Below are 15,367 nucleotides of genomic sequence, written 5' to 3'. Positions count from 1 at the left end.
TGCCCATTACGGAGTTTAGCCCCTCTAGTCCTTAATCTATGTTTCTGTTCTGTTGCGATTTGTGAATAATCTGGTAAAACTGTACTAAATAACTTTTACTCCTAATTCGTCTAGCGACATTTAGTCTGTAAAAAACACTTTTTAGCTAACGTAAAAGTGTACTCAAGCTGGGCAGCGACTTCATGAATTTGGAAGATTTGCTATCTATACTATGGAAAACAACTTCGGTCGACCGATCGACGGGCCGCTCGCCCGACGGCGGCCAGAGCACAGCAAAGCGGACCCCACGTCTCTTTGTACTCCTATAGCATTTTTATCTCCTGTAAGTTTTTTTTTTTGACTCCCGAGCTTCGGTGGTCTTGTCATTTTTTTAAAAATAAAAGATATTTTTGTAAGCTATCAAAAATTCTCATATAATTTTGGGGATTGCCAGTCATACATCTCACAATCATGCAAAATCTCAACCCGAGATTTATTTTATTTTATGCTAGGCAAAAATGACAAAATCTGACGTGTTTTGGAGATTTGAAAATAATTACTTAGACCTACATTTTTGTTATTCTTATGTAGCTCAGAATATAAAGTATTTGAATTTGATATTTTACACGTTTGTAAAATATTTGATATTCGATAGTCGATATTTGATATTTGATATAGAATATCAAATAGTCGATATTTTACATTTTTGTTATTCCTATGCCGGAGCCTGCTTGAAGACCTGCATCAGCACAAAGGGGACAGCCGGACACCCGCCTCGCCGGAACGAGGCATCTGGACTCCTACACAAGAACGACGAGGGCCTGGAAGCAGACCCCTCATCACTCTCCACCACCAGCTCGCCACCGCCGCAGGAGCCACCGACGGCAACACGAGGAAGAAGCCAGGGGGACAAAACATCAAAAACGACGAAGCCAACCTCGCTTGGACTTCGCCAACGGAGACAAACAGAACCCAAAGTTCCTCACCGTCGCCGGTGAGATGGGGCTGGAACTTGGGCCACCTTATTGGATAGCACAGCGCCGCCACCACCGGAACGCCGCACTCCCAAACCCTACTACTACTACTACTACTACTACTACTATCTACACGCCAGGATGGAGCACCGGGGTTCCCCCGCCCTCCGGCTGCCGAGGCGACCGACGGAGGGGAGGGGAACCGGCGGGCTCGCCGGCGGAAGACGAGAGCAGACTTGGACGCCCTGGTTTCTCCTCACCCTACTGTAGCAGAGGATAAGGGAGCTTGATAGTTCTAAAACCAGAGTGTTTCTCACGATTTAATCCAATCAATCCATCTCTGAGCGGATTGTCGTGGCGAATTGTGTATGCCGAGGTGCAAGGGTAGGTCATGTAGTCGGTGAGCTTCCAAAGGATAGAATCCGGTGTATCTTCACTAAGATGGACTTGCGAGGTAAATTTCCAAATCTTCGTGAACACTTATACATGTTGCATGGTGAGGCCGGCGGTGGCATCAATTTGAGAGATCCAAGCTTCATCAAAGAGGGCTTTGCGGATGGACTAAGACTTCCGCTTGGTGATGGTGTAGATCAATGGTGCGATGGCTTAAGGCTAAGGCCATTGTTTCATGGTGTATCTAAGTATGTTAATCGATAAATGTACACATTAATATCTTTTCCTAAAAATTTAATCAAAATTTACATAATTTGACTTTTGGAAAAATATAAGTCTTGTTCACTGGAATAGAGGCGGTAGCTAGTATTTGACTACTTAGAAGCAACGTTTCCTCGGGAAAATCATCTTTGGCTTCCAGGTTTAGATGCACTCGTTGATGCACTCGTTGTGAATGAACATAGGATATCTAGATGTAGACTTGGAATTGTTTTCCAGATTTTTTCATCATTTTAGAATAAACTTAAAATGTATTCTTAATAGGTGCATTTAGAGCATCTTCAGCCGCGTCTCCCAAAACATCCCCAAACAGCACCAGATCGATTGTTTGGGGGACGCGTTTTCTTCGTGTCGCATTCGGGGAACATCGCATCCCAGCCATGTCCCCCAAACACGATCCCGAAACATAAATTCAGATAGTTTACATTTAAAAGAGATCGTTCGCGAAGACACCGCGATCGAAGTAGCCACGATCAAAGTACTGAACGCGCGATCATATTACATACCGGTGGTGAAGCTAAACATAAATTAGAAGAAAGGGTTCGGCGATGCCGACAACACATCCTGAGTCGACGTAGGCCCGTCGAGCACGACGACTGCCCGGTCTGCCGATGCCGAGGCCGACACCGATGAAGATGCAGATGCCGATGCCGATGCCGCCGACGCATGTGTAGTAGTAGACGATGTTGCCGACGCGCCTTCTGGTGCCAGCTCTGCCTTCGGGGGTGGGGTTGCTGCCGCTGCCTCGGCCGTCGCTGTTTTGGCTTCGATGTCGCAGAGGATCATGCCTTTGTAGAAGTTGTGGGCCACCAACGTCCGTGAAGATATTCCAGTTGTCAACGCGATTAGCAGGGATATGTCCTCCTTGTGTTTCTTGAGCTCCATCTTCTCATCTTGCCTCTTGAGCAGCGTCGCCCACCTTTCGTCGGTCTTTTTGTCGCGGTAGAGCAGGGTCGAGGAGACCTCGGAGAGGCACTGTGTGATCGACGCCTGCGTCTTCTCGATCGCCGCTGCGTCGGCCAAGCCAACCTTGGCAGCCTTGTTGCCGATAGGGTGCCCTGCCAATATTGCGATCGCCGTATCCAGATCAATAAAATATTTCCCCTTCGATAAGGAAATACGCATCAACCGCCACTTCTCGTTCATTTTGAGCTTAATATAGCAATGCAGCAACACGAAAGGCCTAAATAACCCTTCCGAGTTCTTATGGTAAATCCCCATGGCGCGGTCGAACTAATCAAAGGAAGCATAATGGACTATCAGATCGTGATTAAACGAGCCGCTAAACTTTTGGTAGAAAGAGGTGTACCGTATCGCCGATGTTCGTGCTGCAGTCACTGATGACCCACAAGTATAGGGGATCGCAACAGTATTCGAGGGAAGTAAAACCCAATTTATTGATTCGACACAAGGGGAGCCAAAGAATATTTGTAAGCCTTAACATCGGAGTTGTCAATTCAGCTGCATCTGGAAACAGACTTTCTCGCAACAGTTTATCAGTAGCAACAGTTTTATAGCAGTAGCAGTAGTGAAATAGAAGCAGCAGTGTTATAAAGACAGCAGTAGTGATTATAGTAAACAACAGGATTAAAATATTGTAGGCAAAGGGATGGATGAACGGGCGCTGCATGGATAAGATATCTCATGTAATAATCAAGACAAGGCATTTGCATATAATAATAAAACAGTATCCAAGTACTAAATAACCATAGGCATGTGTTCCGTATATAGTCGTACGTGCTCGCAATGAGAAATTTGCACAACATCTTTTGTCCTACCAGCCGGTGGCAGCCGAGCCTCTAGGGAAACTACTGGTAATTAAGGTACTCCTTTTAATAGAGTACCGGAGCAAAGCATTAACACTCCGTGAACACATGTGATCCTCATATCACAGCCTTCCCCTCCTGTTGTCCCAATTTCTGTCACTTTGGGGCCTCGGGTTCCGGATATCAATATGTGTATACAACTTGCAGGTAAGATCATAAAACAATGAATATCATCATGAATCAATAATATGTTCAGATCTGAGGGTCATGGAACTCGGGCCCTAGTGACAAGCATTAAGCATAACAAGTTGCAACAATATCATAAAAGTACCAACAACGGATACTAGGCCATGCCCTAACAATCTTATGGCTATTACATGAACAATCTCATCCAATCTCTACCATCCCCTTCAGCCTACAGTGGGGGAATTACTCACACATGGATGGGGGAAGCATGGATGGTTGATGGAGAGGCGTCGGTGGTGATGATGGCGATGATCTCCTCCAATTCCCCGTCCCGGCAGGGTGCTAGAACGGAGTTTCTGATCCCGAGATTTAGTTTCGCGACGGCGGCGGAGTTTTGGATGTCTTCTGGAAAATTGGTCGAACCCCCGTGCGTTTTTAGGTCAAGGGCTTTAAGTAGTCTAGAGGGGAGCGTCGGAGGCTGGCCGAGGCGGCGTCACCATAGGGCGGTGCGGCCCATGGGCCCACCGCGCCGCCATGTGGTGTGCGCCTGATACGTCTCAAACGTATCTATAATTTCTTATGTTCCATGCTAGTTTTATGACAATACCTACATGTTTTACTCATACTTTATATCATTTTAATGCATTTTCCGGTACTAACCTATTAACAAGATGCCGAAGCGCCAGTTCCTGTTTTCTGCTGTTTTTGGTTTCAGAAATTGTACACAGGAAATATTCTCGGAATTGGACGAAACAAAAGCCAAACCTCCTATTTTTCCGAGGGACACACGGAGCCAGAAGGGCAAGCCAGGGGGAGGCCCACGACCTCCACACCATAGGCTGGCGCGGCCAAGAGGGGGGCGCGCCGCCATATGGGGTGGGCCCCTCGGGCACCCCCTCGCGCTGCCCCTTCGCCTATATATTCTCCCAGATGCGAAAACCCTAAAGATATCGGTCTTCCTCCACGAAAAGTTATGTAGCCGCTGCCATCGCGAAGACAAGTTTCGGGGGACAGAAGTCTCTGTTCCGGCACGCCGCCGAGACGGGGAATTGCCCCCGGAGTCATCTCCATCGACACCACCGCCATCTTCATCGCCGTTGCTGTCTCCCATGATGAGGAGGGAGTAGTTCTCCCCCGAGGCTGAGGGCTCTACCGGTAGCTATGTGGTTCATCTCTCTCTCCCATGGTGTGATCTTTATGTGATCATGAGCTTTGTATCACTATTAATCTATGTGCTACTCTAGTGATGTTATTAAAGTAGTCTATTCCTCCTCCATGATGTAAAGAGGACAGTGTGTGCATCATGTAGTACTTGGCGTATGTTATGATTGTAATCTCTTGTGGATTATGAAGTTAACTATTACTATGATAGTATTGATGTGATCTATTCCCCCTTTCATAGCTATTGTTGACAGTGTGTATGCTATGTTAGTACTCGGTCTAAATTGCAACGGTATTATCTTGGATTATGATTTGATGAGGATATCCCTATGAGTGGTGTTTGTCAAGTACTTGATGAACTTTGAGTGGAGCTTTCATAGCCACTACGTGATGATTAGTGATTCCAATAGGAGAGTAATTCAGAGTAGCACAAGTGAAGAGAAGTTATCTAATTATGTGATCATTGTTGAGAGTGTCCACTAGTGAAAGTATGATCCCTAGGCCTTATTTCTAAGCATTGAAACACCGTTTCCAACAAGTTCCGCTACATGTTCGCTTGCTGCCATTTTTATTTCAGATTGCAATTACTACTTATAATCATCCATATTACTTGTATTTCACTATCTCTTCACCGAACTAGTGCACCTATACATCTGACAAGTGTATTAGGTGTGTTGGGGACACAAGAGACTTCTTGTATCTTAATTGCAGGGTTGCTTGAGAGGGATATCTTTGACCTCTACCTCCCTGAGTTCGATAAACCTTGAGTGATTCACTTAAGGGAAACTTGCTGCTGTTCTACAAACCTCTGCTCTTGGAGGCCCATCACTGTCTACAGGAATAGAAGCGTGCGTAGACATCAGCGCCCCTCGTGGCCCTCTCCATCTCGTCTTCTGGCTCCGTAAGTCTTTTGTGAAAATAAGCCCATTGCAATTATTTCCGGGGATTTTCCTGAAAGTTGATTTTCTGCACAAAAATAAGACACCAGGGCAATTCTGCTGAAAACAACGTTAGTCCGTGTTAGTTGTATCCAAAATACACAAATTAGAGGAAAAACAATAGCAAAAATGTTCGGGAAAGTAGATACGTTTTGGACGTATCAAGTCCCCCCAAGCTTAGCTTCCTTATTGCTTGTCCTCAAGCAATTCAGTTAACAACTGAGTGCGATAAAAGAACTTTCACGAACACATTTGCTTATATGATGTAAATATTCTCATTATATGGACGAGTACTTAGGCAATTCATAATAAGATAAATGCAAATTAAGTCATCTAATAGTTATGTCAACCATGAAAAAGATACCAACAAACTAATAATAAGCATCATGAAACATATCTATCAGCAGGATTGCAATGCTCATAAAAAGATATGATAAAGTGGTATCTTGCTTGCCCGTATTTGTTCAGTGATGACCCACAAGTATAGGGGGTGTATCGTAGTATTTTCGATAAGTAAGAATGTCGATCCCAACGAGGAGCAGACGGTGTTGACAAGCAGTTTCGATGAAGGATTCCCTGTAAATGCTCTCAAACAAGTATTCAGGGGGTTTTGATGTAACAGTTGAATAAAGTACGAGTAAGTAAAGTGCGAGAGTAACAATTGCAGCGAGTGGCCCAATCCTTTTTAGCACAAAGGACAAGCCGGTTTGTTTACTTATAATGACCAAACGTTCTCGAGGACACACGGGATTTTAGTCTAGTGCTTTCGCTACATATGGCTAAATAATCTTCATTGTTATGATAAGTGTTGTGTGGGTGAACCTATGCTAATGTACCGCCCTTCCTAGGACTAATACATACTTGTGATTATACCCCTTGCAAGCATCCGCAACTACAAGAAAGTAATTAAGAATAAATCTAACCACAGCCTTAAACTCTGAGATCCTGCTATCCCTCCTGCATCGATATACCAACGGGGGTTTAGGTTTCTGTCACTCCGGCAACCCCACAACTGGCAAACGAGTACAAGATGCATTCCCCTAGGCCCATAAAGGTGAAGTGTCATGTAGTCGACGTTCACACGACACCACTAGAAGAATAACACCACAACTTAAATATCATACCATTGAATATTACTCAACCATAGTTCACTACTAACAGTTAGACTTCACCCATGTCCTCGAGAACTAAACGAACTACTCACAAGACATCATATGGAACATGATCAGAGGTGATATGATGATGAATAACAATCTGAACATAAACTTGGTTCAATGGTTTCACTCAATAGCATCAACAACAAGTAGAAATCGATACCGGGAGAGTTTCCCCTATCAAACAATCAAGATCAAACCCAAATTGCTACGGCGGTGATGGTGTCCAGCGGTGGAGACGGCGGTGATGATGGTGGAGATGATGATGATGGTGATGGAGATGATGTCCAGCTCGATGACGGTGACGATGGCGTCGATTTCCCCCTCCGGGAGGGAATTTCCCCGGCGGATTCCTGCCCGCCGGAGAGCTCTTTTCTCTCTGGTGTTCTCCGCCCCGCAGAGGCGGCTGTCACTCTTCGCGAGGTACCCTCTGTGGCTTAGGTCTTCAGGACGAAGGGTTTCGCGAAGAAAAGGAGGCGAAAGGGGCTGTGGGGCCCCCACACCACAAGGTGGCGCGGCCAGGCCATGGGCCGCGCCGGCCTGTGGTCTGGCCCCACCTTGGGCCTTCTCAGCTCCCCCTTCTGGCTTCCTTCGTCATCTGGAAAAATAGGATTTTTGGTATAATTTCCTTCCACAGTTGATCTTCCGAAATATTGCGTTCTGACGGTGCTTTTTCCAGCAGAATCCTGGCTCCAGTGCTTGATCCTCCAATAATGATGAAACATGCAAAATAGATGAAATAACTTAAGTATTGTATCCAAATATGAAATATATCAATGAATAACAGCAAATTATGATACAAAATAGTGATGCAAATTGGACGTATCAACTCCCCCCAAGCTTAGACTTCGCTTGTCCCCAAGCGAAACTGAACTCGGTAAACAGGACCACATGTTTATGGAGTGAAGAGTCGGTAAATAAAATACGGACAAGAAGCATCATATTCATTCACACAAGACATTATAGTAAACAACTTCCTCATATAACTCAACTTGAAACAAGTATAAGGTAATCACAAATAAAGGTGCATAAGAAATCATAGTTGGTGATGGCAAACTTCGTTCTTGGTCAGAGAACAATTAACAGATTATATTTATCTCATTGAGCAGCGCTCTCATGTTAAAGTTTATAAGGCACAACTTGCATACTCAATCATAATGGTCTCCTCATAATCATTGATAACTTGCAAAGCTATATTCATTCAGATAAAACTTGAACTAAACAAGGAAAAGTAAAAGACATGATGAAGCAAATCACAATATAATGGTTTGATCACAACTACTCAAATGCTTGCTTGAGATGGAGGGAAATAGGTTTACTGACTCAACATAAAGTAAAAGACAGGCCCTTCGCAGAGGGAGGCAGTGATTAAATCATGTGCTAGAGCTTTTTCAGTTTTGAAATCATATAGAGATAATAAAAGTAACATTTTGAGAGGTGTTTGTTGTTGTCAACGACTGGTAGCGGGTACTCTAACCCCGTTGCCAGACAACCTTCAAAGAGCGGCTCCCATTTTATTTGCATTTTGTGTGGCACTCCTTCCAACCTTTCTTTCACAAACCATGGCTAACCGAATCCTCGGGTGCCTGCCAACAATCTCATACCATGAAGGAGTGCCTTTTTATTTTAGTTTTATTATGATGATGACACTCCCCCCAACATTTGCTTACACATGCCATGGCTAACCGAATCCTTCGGGTGCCGTCCATCAATCACATACCATGGAGGAGTGTCTATTTAGTTTAATTAATGTGGGACTGGGAATCCCATTGCCAGCTCTTTTTGCAAAATTATTGGATAAGCGGATGAAGCCACTAGTCCATTGGTGAAAGTTGCCCAACAAGATTGAAAGATAAAACACCACATACTTCCTCATGAGATATGAAACATTGACACAAATAAGAGATAACAAGTTTTGAATTGTTTAAAGGTAGCACATGAAGTATTTACTTGGAATGGCAGAAAATACCATGTAGTAGGTAGGTATGGTGGACACAAATGACATAGGTTTGGGTTAAGATTTGGATGCACGGGAAGTATTCCCTCTCAGTACAGGTTTTTGGCTAGCAAGGTTAATTAGCAAGCATAAGAGTTGAGGGAAACAAACAAATATACATGTGATAGAAACAATCATGCATCTTCCTTGTAAGCACAAACAATTTTAACTTCAGAATAATAAGCTATGAGCTAACAAGAAAGAAAGACAATGAAACAACTACATGTATTTCTCTTTTCTACTTAAACCTCAAAGTGTTGTTGCTATTGACCAATGCTAAGTTTGCCAAAACCAAATAGATTTATTCAATGCTCCCAAAGTGATACCAATACTAATGACAAGATAAATCATATAATAGAGATTGCAAACTAAAATAAGATGTGCAATATGTAAATGATAAGACTTCTCATTAATATTCCATAACGATAACTCACACCAAGGGATACATAGATAACCAACTAAAGGAGAGATACTTCCAAACTGCAACCCATCTTATATGATAACTTCCCTACTCATGATATGACACTACTTGACAATAAAAAGTAAAAGGTAGTGATGATGTGATACCGCGGCACTCCCCCAAGCTTGGAACAAACCAAGGGGATGCCAATACCGATGATGAATTACTCCTTTGGCGATGATGGTGATGAACTCCTCCCGCGCTTCTTACAGATCTCCTTCAGCTTCAGTTTCTTAGCTTGGCAATTCTGCACTAAGACTCGAAGAGATTCATTGTTATCTGAAGTTGGCGATGATGACCTTGTGATGTGAATCGAGTGGTATTCCAGCATTCTTCGGAGACGGCAATTCTCCTCCTGGAGTATCTCCACTTCTCTTCTTAGAGCCCGATATTGATCACAAAACTCATCGGTAGTTCGTAGAGCTTCTTCCAACACAGGGAAGGAGTCGAGGCTAAGAGCGGGTGGTAAAGGTCCCTGCAAGTTATGAGAAAAGGAACGTCGAGTGTCAACAGATCCCACCAAGATTTGCTTGCTCCCAACGGCTTGCTGCTCTTGTCTTGATGGCACCCTCTTCACTTCTTCCTCCGAAAGCCCCTTGCCCTTGTTGTTTGAGGCCATGGTGCTTCTAGACCGAAAACTGATCCTGACAGAAACAGCTCGAAACAAAACACGTCGAGAAAACGATATACGGACCTCCAGGGGTCCGGGGGATTATATAGCAAAAATTTTCACGACATAAGGAAAGTACCAGATCGAACCAAAGTCAGAAAGGGGCGACGAGGCGGCCAAACCATAGGTCGGCGCGGGCCCAGGCCAGGCCGCGCCGGCCTATGGTGGCACGCACTCGTGCGTCTTTTCCACTCCGTTTCGAACTCGTAATTTTTCATATTTTCCAAAAATAGCAAAAATATTGTTCGGAAAGTAAATTGCGTAATTTTCATTACCAGTACTGTTACCTATTCAAAGTCGAGTTCTGGCGGACTGTCAATTTGCCCTTTGATGAAAGCCTCTGGTGTTTCCACTTGAATAATATCAACATCAACATTATAAGAATCACCTGAGATATAATGCTTGAGTCTTTGTCCATTCACCACTTGCGTAGCATTGCCTTGGAGAGAGCTAATTTTGATTGCTCCTGAACGATACACCTCCTCGACAACATATGGTCCTTCCCATTTCGAGAGTAATTTCCCTGCAAAGAATCTGAGACGAGACCGATACAATAGGACTTTATCCCCAATATTAAATTCTCTTTTGATAATCCTCCTATCATGCCATTTTTTAACTTTCTCTTTAAAGAGTTTAGCATTTTCATAAGCTTCACTTCTCCATTCATCTAGAGAACTTAATTGCAACAACCTCTTATCACCGGCAAGTTTAGGATCTTTATTTAATTCTCTAACTGCCCAATAAGCTTTGTGCTCTAGTTCTAAAGGTAAATGACAAGCTTTCCCATAAACCATTTTATAAGGTGACATTCCCATGGGATTTTTATAAGCAGTTCTATAAGCCCATAGTGCATCCTTCAATTTACTAGCCCAATTCTTTCTAGTTTTATTAACAGTCTTTTGCAAGATAGATTTAATCTCTCTATTTGATAATTCTACTTGCCCACTAGTTTGAGGATGATAAGCGGAAGCAATTCTATGATTAATACCATACCTAGCAAGAGTTTTTCTAAAACCTCCAGGAATAAAATGAGAACCTCCATCAGTCATAATATATCTAGGCACTCCAAATCTAGGAAAAATAATATCTAAAAGCATTCTTAAAGAGGTCTCACCATCAGCACTTTTTGTAGGTATGGCTTCCACCCATTTAGTAACATAATCAACAGCAACAAGTATATGAGTGTTACCTTCTGAAGAGGGAAAAGGTCCCATGAAGTCAAATCCCCAACAATCAAACGGTTCAATAACAAGAGTATAATTCATAGGCATTTCATTACGTCTGGAGATATTACCAACCCTTTGGCATTCATCACAAGATAAAATAAACTTTCTCGCATCTTTGAAGAGAGTTGGCCAATAAAAACCTGATTGTAGAGCCTTTTGCGCGGTTCTTTCTCCGGCGTGATGTCCTCCATAAGCACTACCATGACATTTACTCAATATCTCTTGTTGTTCATATTCGGGAACACACCTTCGCAGAATACCATCCACTCCTTCTTTATATAAGTGTGGGTCATCCCAGAAATAATGCCTCAAGTCATAAAAGAATTTCCTCCTTTCTTTGAAATTTGAAAAGGTTGGAGGCAAGTACTTGGAAACAATAAAGTTAGCATAATCAGCATACCAAGGACTGTCTCGCGAGCTGACCTTTATTACAGCCAATTGCTCATTTGGAAAACTATCATTAACATGAACAGGATCATAAGCAATATTTTCCAATCTAGACAAATTATCAGCAACCGGATTATCAGCACCTTTCCTATCTACAATATGTAAATCGAATTCTTGCAAAAGAAGGACCCATCTAATAAGCCTCGGCTTAGCATCTTTCTTTGTCATAAGGTATCTAATTGCAGCATGATCAGTATGAATAGTAACTTTTGAATCAACAATATAAGATCTAAATTTATCACAAGCAAAGACTACAGCTAATAATTCTTTTTCAGTTGTAGCATAATTTCTTTGAGCAGCATCAAGAGTTTTACTAGCATAATGAATAACATTCAGTTTTTTATCTACTCGCTGTCCAAGAACAGCGCCTACAAAGAAAATCACTAGCATCACACATAATTTCAAAAGGCAAATTCCAATCAGGAGGTTCAACTACAGGAGCAGTTGTTAAGGCTTTCTTTAGAGTTTCAAAAGCTTCCTTACAATCATCATCAAAAACAAAAGGTACATCTTTTTGAAGAAGATTAGTAAGAGGCTTTGAAATCTTGGAGTAATCTTTAATAAATCTCCTATAAAACCCAGCATGACCAAGAACACTACGAATACCTTTAACATCCCTCGGATAGGGCATCTTCTCAATTGCTTCAACTTTAGCTCTATCAACTTCAATACCTCTCTCAGAAATTTTATGTCCCAATACAATTCCTTCATTAACCATAAAGTGGCATTTCTCCCAATTAAGAACAAGGTTAGTTTCTTCACATCTCTGCAAAACTTTATCAAGGTTTCGCAAGCAACTATCAAAAGAATTCCCATAGACGGAAAAATCATCCATGAATACCTCTACAATACTCTCGCAAAAACCATGAAAAATAGCAGACATGCATCTTTGAAAAGTAGCAGGAGCATTACATAAACCAAAAGGCATGCGTCTATAAGCATAAGTTCCATAGGGACAAGTAAAAGTGGTTTTCTCTTGATCTTTAGTTTTAACAGCAATTTGTGAAAACCCAGAATAACCATCAAGAAAGCAAAAATGAGTATTTTTAGACAATCTTTCTAGCATTTGATCAATAAATGGTAAAGGGTAATGATCTTTCTTAGTAACTTTATTAACTTTTCGAAAATCAATGCACATTCTATACCCTACAACTACTCTTTGAGGGATGAGCTCATCATTATCATTAGGCACTGTGATCATTCCTCCTTTCTTGGGAACGCAATGCACAGGACTAACCCATCTACTATCAGCAATAGGATATATAATACCAGCTTCAAGAAGTCTTAATACCTCATTCCTTACCACTTCCTTCATCTTCGGAATTAGACGACGCTGATGTTCAACAACAGGCTTTGCATCATCTTCCATATTAATAGCATGTTGGCAAATAGAAGGAGAAATCCCTTTCAAATCATCAAGAGTATAGCCAATAGCTCCTCGGTGTTTCTTCAATATTTCCAATAACCTTTCTTCCTCAATCTCTGAAAGCTTAGAACTAATAATAACAGGATATATTTTCTTATCATCAATATGAGCATATTTAAGATTATCAGGAAAAGGCTTTAATTCAAAAATAGGATCTTCCTTTGGTGGCGGTGTTGTACCCAAATCTTCCACCGGTAAATCATGCTTGAGAATAGGTTGGCGGAGAAAAATTTCCTCAAGCTCATCTCTTTCTTTCCTAAAAACTTCACTCTCGCTATCCTCCAAATGTTGCTGCAAAGGATTATTAGGAACAAGAACAATAGCTGCACACTGTTCCATTTTAAAATCATTATTAGGCAAATCAGCTTTATAAGGAGTTTTGGTAAATTTAGAGAAGTTAAACTCATAAGATTCACCAGCAAATTTAGTCAAAATTTTCTCTTTCTTGCAGTCTATAATAGCTCCACAAGTATTTAGAAAAGGTCTACCAAAAATGATAGGACAATAATCACTAGCAGCAGAACCAAGTACCAAAAAGTCAGCAGGATATTTAATCTTACCGCATAAAACTTCCACATCTCGAACAATACCAATTGGAGAAATAGTTTCTCTATTAGCCAGCTGAATAACCACATCAATATCTTCAAGATCACAAGAATCAATTTCGTGCATAATCTCCGTGTAAAGCTCATAAGGAATAGCACTAACACTTGCACCAATATCACATAATCCATAATAGCAATGATCACCAATTCTAACAGATAGCATAGGAATACTAACTTGTTTGGGTTTATTAGGATGTGAAACAATATTAGAAGCATCTTCACAGAAAATAATATGGCCATCCTCCACATTTTCAGTCACAAGATCTTTAACTATTGCAATAGCGGGTTCAACTTTTATTTGTTCTTCAGGTTCTACAGGTTTCTTTTCACTTTTATGAACCGCACTATTTATAACAGAGTACTCCTTCATTTTAGCAGGGAAAGGAGTTTTTTCAATATAAGCTTCAGGAATAACATGATCAGCAGTTTCAACTACAACGCATTTATTAATAGATGAATCAATTTTATCTTTATACGGTTCATGATACTTATCAAAATTCTTCTTTGGCAATTCATAATGAGAGGCAAAAGCTTTATAAAGATTTGCGGCAACTTGAGAATCAAGACCATATGTAGCACTCATATTACGAAATTTATCAGTATCCATAAAAGCTTCAATGCATTTATAATCATAAATTATACCTGATTCTCTATCCTTGTCGTTCTCCCAACCTTCAGTATTTTCTTGGATCCGATCAAGAAGGTCCCTTTTAAACTCTTCTTTGTTGCGTGTAAATGATCCAGAACAAGAAGTATCCAGCAAGGTCTTGTCTTGAAAAGAAAGTCTTGCATAGAAATTATCAATAATAACATTACCAGGAAGCTCATGAATGGGGCATTTGAGCATTAAAGACTTCAATCTCCCCCAAGCTTGGGCAATACTCTCTCCATCATGAGGCCAAAAATTATATATGCGATTCTGATCCTTGTGAATTTCACTTGGAGGATAGAACTTAGAATAAAACCGGGGCACAATATCATTCCATTCAAGAGAATCCCCATTATCCAGTAATTTATACCAATGCGCCGCCTTACCAGACAGCGATATAGAGAATAGTTTCTTCCTCACTTCATCCATAGCAATACCTGCACACTTGAATAAACCGCATAATTCATGCAAGAACAATAAATGATCTCCAGGGTGGACAGTTCCATCCCCTTCATAGCGGTTATCCATAACACGTTCAATAATTTTCATAGGTATTTTATATGGTATCACTTCCTCACCTGGCGCCTCATCCACTACCGTTGCAGTAGTAGTAGATTTCCCAAATAGAAATTGAAGAGAAGATCTCTCCATAATGACTTATAGCAGCAGGCAGAAATAAAATCAGCACAAACAGTAAAGGTTTTCCTTACCAATTCCACTTACCAATAGCGCTTCACTCCCCGGCAACGGCGCCAGAAAATAGTCTTGATGACCCACAAGTATAGGGGGTGTATCGTAGTATTTTCGATAAGTAAGAATGTCGATCCCAACGAGGAGCAGAAGGTGTTGACAAGCAGTTTCGATGAAGGATTCCCTGTAAATGCTCTCAAACAAGTATTCAGGGGGTTTTGATGTAACAGTTGAATAAAGTACGAGTAAGTAAAGTGCGAGAGTAACAATTGCAGCGAGTGGCCCAATCCTTTTTAGCACAAAGGACAAGCCAGTTTGTTTACTTATAATGACCAAACGTTCTCGAGGACACACGGGATTTTAGTCTA

The sequence above is a fragment of the Lolium perenne genome, chromosome 2 (assembly GCF_019359855.2).
Source record: "Lolium perenne isolate Kyuss_39 chromosome 2, Kyuss_2.0, whole genome shotgun sequence".
NCBI lineage: Eukaryota > Viridiplantae > Streptophyta > Magnoliopsida > Poales > Poaceae > Lolium > Lolium perenne.
The sequence above is the reverse complement of the archived record's forward strand: the minus strand, read 5'-3'. Positions refer to the sequence as shown.